The sequence below is a fragment of the Sinohyriopsis cumingii genome, chromosome 17 (assembly GCF_028554795.1).
Source record: "Sinohyriopsis cumingii isolate HCF-2022 chromosome 17, ASM2855479v2, whole genome shotgun sequence".
NCBI lineage: Eukaryota > Metazoa > Mollusca > Bivalvia > Unionida > Unionidae > Sinohyriopsis > Sinohyriopsis cumingii.
The window spans coordinates 22,095,189-22,101,333 of record NC_142977.1 but is presented as its reverse complement, the minus strand read 5'-3'; positions in this window follow the sequence as shown (position 1 = coordinate 22,101,333).

Below are 6,145 nucleotides of genomic sequence, written 5' to 3'. Positions count from 1 at the left end.
AAAAAAAAAGGTGTCACTGCAGTCCGTAGATTTCGTATCAAACGAAACAACAATCTGCAGGACACCAACACCATTATACTCACCTTCAATAAACCAACATTACCTAAAGTGGTCAAATTTGGATTCCTACAGGTTAAGGTTGAGATATACATGCCAAATCCCCTCCGATGCTACAAATGTCAAAAATACAGCCATCATGAAGACCGATGTTCCAGAAGCCAAATATGTGGCCGATGCGGAGACCCCTCTCATCGAGAATCCGAGTGCAAAACCACTCCGCATTGCGTGAACTGCGAAAAGGAACAATATGCTAATTCAATGGAATGTGACACCTGGAAACAGGAGAAGGACATACAGAGGGTTAAATACACATCCAACATCCGCTGTCCAGAGGCCAGGAAGCTTGTACAAGCTAGAACATCACTCCGATGCCCGCCATTCTCAACTGTAATGAAAAGCAACGAAAGACGCACAAACCCAAATAAACCCACCTGAATCCCCTTCCGGCTCGAACATTCCGCATTACAAACCCCCGAAAAACTCAATATCTACTCAAACAACATTGAACAATACTCCACCACCAAGATCACCAAACAGTAAAACAAAGTCGTAGTGATTCAGATTTCTTCAGTGTGGCTTTGGTAACCTGCACAGGAAACTCGATATCACCAATGCTGAGTTTATCCAGGTGTCGCCATGTCTTGGTGATCACTGACCCGGTATAGACGCGACAAAATTCCTTATTCTGAAAAACGATTATCAAAGTTTTTCACGTTTATGACCGGCCTTGTTGGTATACAGTTTGATGTTTTTATTTTAGTGGATCCACGAAACGACTGAAACTGCGAGAGATGGACCTGTTAACGTATTCACGTATGACAAATATATGTATCCTCTGGCATGGTCAGATCAAAGGAATTCAGATTTATTTGCTGTCGATGAGTGAAATGAAGAAACATAATTAGTGTCACATTACGTATTGATATGAGATCTTGGTCAACTGCGTAATAGACACAGGAACATGTGTAAAAATATCCATGCAGACGTTGCATACATGTATTTAACACTCAAGAGCTGCTCACTAGTAATGTCTCTTACTGCAGTGGTATCAATGAAACCACACAGCGCATAATCATGCCCTATCCTGATAACTACATTGGAACGAGAGATGAATGTCCTGTATATCATTTACACGGATTTAGAATGCCTGAATGTTTCAGTGTAATGCTCCGCTAACAAAGACACCTGATAATGCGGCTGATATCGATTAAACAGTGCATGTAGCAGAACACATATCATGCGGGTTTTGTTATGTGGTAGTTCGATGAAATGATAAATCAGAGCCACCAATCTTTTATCGTACCTAGAGTGCAAGCTCGCAAAACACAGGTGAATTATTTGTCAGATCAATCGAGAATGTACGCGATTGGATATTGACCGCAGAGCTCTGGCAGCAACATTAAAATGACCAATCTGTTTCAATGCTGATTGTGCAAAACGATCTCAAATCAGTATTCTCCTTGGAATGTCTATAAGACACTCGTGAGTTCGCACACAAGGCAAATATGATCCAATCCAAGAAAAATTGCATGGATGCATACCGATAAACCAAAGTTCCCACTCGATACCAAGTGATGAATACTACCTGATAGAATTACCACATATGCGTTTGGTGATCGTGCTATTGCGATTGATACTGGTTAATGATGTGCCAGCACAAATCCTTGTGACAGTTCGGTATCTGCTGATACCACTTGCAATTCAACATGCAAAAAAAAAAAAAAAAAAAAAAAAAAAAAACGGCTCTTTTTTTTAATCCACCAGGTAAAGATTACCACAATGGGTAACTGTTTGTTGTTTTGGAGTAAAGATCCGTTCTGAAATCGCGAATACATCCACGGACCATGCTGGTAAGTGGCACAACGTTGTCTTTCTCCAGCTCACCAGCAGCATGCAAAATATCTAACAAACATTTCTCCGAGAGGCTGTAGCAGTGATGGTTGTAAAATCATTTTCTGATTAACACTAAAAGCCTTTTGCCGAACAGCATTGGCTGTTTTCAAATTCACCGTGCCAGTAATTTTATTTTTTTCAGACTGCCTTGAAAGAATGATGCGTTATCCATTCCTGAGACCGCCCTGGCCCCTTTAAATATTGCGCGTACTGATAACCGAATAACAGTTGTGCAAGCGTACGATTAATGGTTCCACAATAGCTTGACACGGTGAAAACTAACATGCCCGACACGAAGTCACACATTGTGTTTGGCCAGCATAACTGATACATATCCGAGAAATCCTTTGCCAGAATCCACTTGTAACAAACGTGGTCCTGAGAGCGGCCCAAGTACATAAATACGTTCGAGTGCATCTGCGACACTTGCAGAATCTTTTGACCTCAGTGGTTCTGCTTCGTTGCATACGCTTACTACATCAACAATGGTTAGCACGGTCTTATACATTATTAAATCACCTAATCGATCGCGGAGACGATCGTGTGGAAGCAAAACAAATTGACCTGATGTACCTCATTTGCTTTTTGGGTCAATCTCATGAGTGACCTTGGCTGCAGTGGCTAACTGTTCCACCGTGACTTCATCTCTCCAGTACCCATGCAGACTGTAGTAAAGTTAGTATAATGTGTGTCTCTTTATGTCCATTGTTTACACTGGTTTATTATTTCTTCTTTTGTCGGCTTGTAAGTGGACTATGTCCATCACCCAACGCAATCATTTCTTTAATACCTCCTTTGACTACCCTTCGTGTGTTTCGTTCTCTCAGTGTTGGATTAAACGCATTAAAGTCATGGATGAGATCCACATCGTAAAGTTGACGTCCATTATATTGGATGTTTTATAGGCAAGGTCACGTCGGTAACACGTAGCATATACGTGGTTGATAGGTGCTTCGCCGGGTTTAGGTTGGATGTTGAAATCAAGTCGTCTGTCTAGGGTAGTACCAGGTCCACAGCGATAGTAGCCTGGAAGATGATTTTCACCGGGATATTTACACCATGTTGTCCCTTGTAATTTTGCTACCGCAGCCGCGAAATCACTGCCGCCGGACACTTTTAATGAATGTAATCGTCTTTAGTCCACATTGAGCACAAGTCCCATTTGAACTCAAGTTGGATTTGCGTTACTTGTTTTGAGCCACATGGTGGATAATATGAAGACACGATCGTATTATATAATACTTATTCAATGGCGTCATGCAAACAAGAATTCGGATATGATCTTGATAAAAAGGACTTTTCAGTCATTAATTTTACGCATAAACAACATCTAAACCTTCAAAGCTTGGAGTTGGAATAGTATTTCTAAACACAATTCGTGTACTTATAATTGGCCATGTTGGATCCGGAGAAAACTCAGCTGTTGCTGATTATGATTTTATAATAGTTAACCTTGGATCGGCTACACGCGATTGCGAAGCGGATCGATAGTGTTATGGTGTTTTAAAATGATGTTCAAAAGAGTTCAGAACAAAACGATCATTGAAAAGTGATGACAACACTTTCATATATCTCCTTTTCGCCATCGACGAAGCCCCTACTATTGAAGATTTGGATGCAAGCAAAACAATCTTGTGGTGCACGACGATGTGATGCTTGAAAAGCAAATCAATACCACAAATGTTTTTCATGAGGTCGTCACAGAAACACAGACATCATCTATGTGACTCAGCGATACGCCCGTGTGCAAAAAGTGATCCGAGACAACTGTAACGTTGTGATTATGTAGCACTGACACGCATGGTCTTGGTAATATTAATTGGATCTAGTGTTCTGCCGATAATAATAATGTCCTACAATGAGGTGAAGATCGGCCTTATTCAATATCAACTTGCAAATACAAAACACGCAGTTAAAAATAAATGTGGGGTCACAGAATCTGTCTCCGGCAAAATTAACCGGAATTGTCCCCGTTTTGTTGACCTAAACACAGTTGGCTCAGCTTAATGCAAACCAAACATAAAAACACATCAGTGATAATAAAATTATCCAAATCAGAGGTGGTGGAAATGCAAAAGACCAACGGGATACTTCCATTCCTTGCAGCAGATCCCTAAGGTGCCCGCATCACCACTTATAGTAACTTTATGGAATTATATTTCGGGAATATTACTCAAAGAAAGATAGGAAAAAAATAACTTCGTAATGTAATATTTGTTTTTTATCGGGGGGGGGGGGGGGAGGGGGTTTGTGATTACGTGGACTGAACTTGATCAGAGGTACATATGTATTAAGATGTAAACATACTAAGTACTTTCCAACCCTTAGGTCTTTATACATATCAAAGGAGTGCCTATTTTTCGGTAAATTCTGACTCTTTCCTTTAGTTATTGAAAGATAAAACTTAAAAGTCGTTTATCACTAGGCAATAATAGCTTGTGCAACTTAGGTGTTATTTAGAGAACCATGATAAAATAAATCGATTTTCCAACATAACTAGAATGTTTTACACGCATTAACTCCATTCTCAGTTTGATCCAGGTTCAACTCGTTAAACAAAATGCTTATCTACCTTTATGGTTAAGTTTTGTTTTTTTTGTTTTTGTTTGCTTTTTCATGCATAAGTTGGATCCAGTACCAGGCAAACGAGGTTTGATGAATATGTTGATTTACTTTTACTCCTGTTCTCCTGTTGGTTTCGTTCATTACGCATGGTTTCAATTGCTGAGTATTTTCATGTAGCTAGATTTTACAACCTCATAGTAGATTAGATAATCAAAAATAATTTTCATTTGATGGATACTGGCAAGTAATCTCTTCACCTATATTAATATTATCTTATCTAAGGTAAAACTTAAGCTTATGAATTATACATGAACCAAGTATCAATCTTAATTCGCTTTTTTATTTTTTTAGTTACGTCTAAGTTTCCATAAACGTCATTACGAATGTCTTGGGAAGATTGAAATAATGTCCATTGGTCCGGAATAGTATCGTGCTATCTGCATATAACAAAATGAACCATTGATACAGTGATTGATACAGTGATTGATACAGTGATTGATACAGTGTAGTCCGCTTAAAGAAATAAAAAGCTTTAGATATGCCTGATACGTTTTCGTCTTTATCTAACAAAATGAAAAATTGTCGACATGTTCGGTTCAGTGTCCGCTGCATAAAACAAAACAAAAAGACACATATATGTTGGATATAGTGTCAGGTGCATAAAGTAAATGAAAATTTGAAGATATGTTGAATTCTGTGTCGTTTACAAATAATAAAAAAAATAAGTTTTTGATACTTTGGAATCTTTGCCCTCTGCATGCCAAGATGTATATATTTTGGATACAGTGTCGTTTGCATATACCAAAATTAAAAGTTGTAGATAATTTGGATACAGTGTTGTTTGCATATACCAAAATTAAAAGTTGTAGATATTTTGGATACAGTGTCGTTTGCATATACCAAAATTAAAAGTTGTAGATATTTTGGATACAGTGTCGTTTGCATATACCAAAATTAAAAGTTGTAGATATTTTGGATACAGTGTCGTTTGCATATACCAAAATTAAAAGTTGTAGATATTTTGGATACAGTGTCGTTTGCATATACCAAAATTAAAAGTTGTAGATAATTTGGATACAGTGTCGTTTGCATATACCAAAATTAAAAGTTGTAGATATTTTGTATACAGTGTCGTTTGCATATACAAAAATTAAAAGTTGTAGATGTGTTTGATAGAATGTTGTCTGCGTATAATAAAAGGAAAGAATGTACATATAGATATGTTTTAGCTTCGGAAGTTACTAAATCTTCATTTAATCCGCAGCATTCATTTTGTTGCAAGAACGGTTGCCTGTCGTAAAGAAACAGTTGGAAAAAGAAAAGAGATTTCGTCCTAGCCTTATCTCACCAACTACTTGATAAAAGCCATACTGTTGTTTGGTGAATATCGCAAAGCATGTACGTTTGCATACAAGTAATGAAAAAGGAAATATGTGTCATTCACATTATGTCGAGGCAATCTACTGCGTAACTCCTTGAAACACACACACACACACACACACACACACACACACACACACACACATATATATATATATATATATATATATATATATATATATATATATTATAATATAATATAATATAATATAATTGATTTTAATACGATTAAAGTTAAAACCTTCGT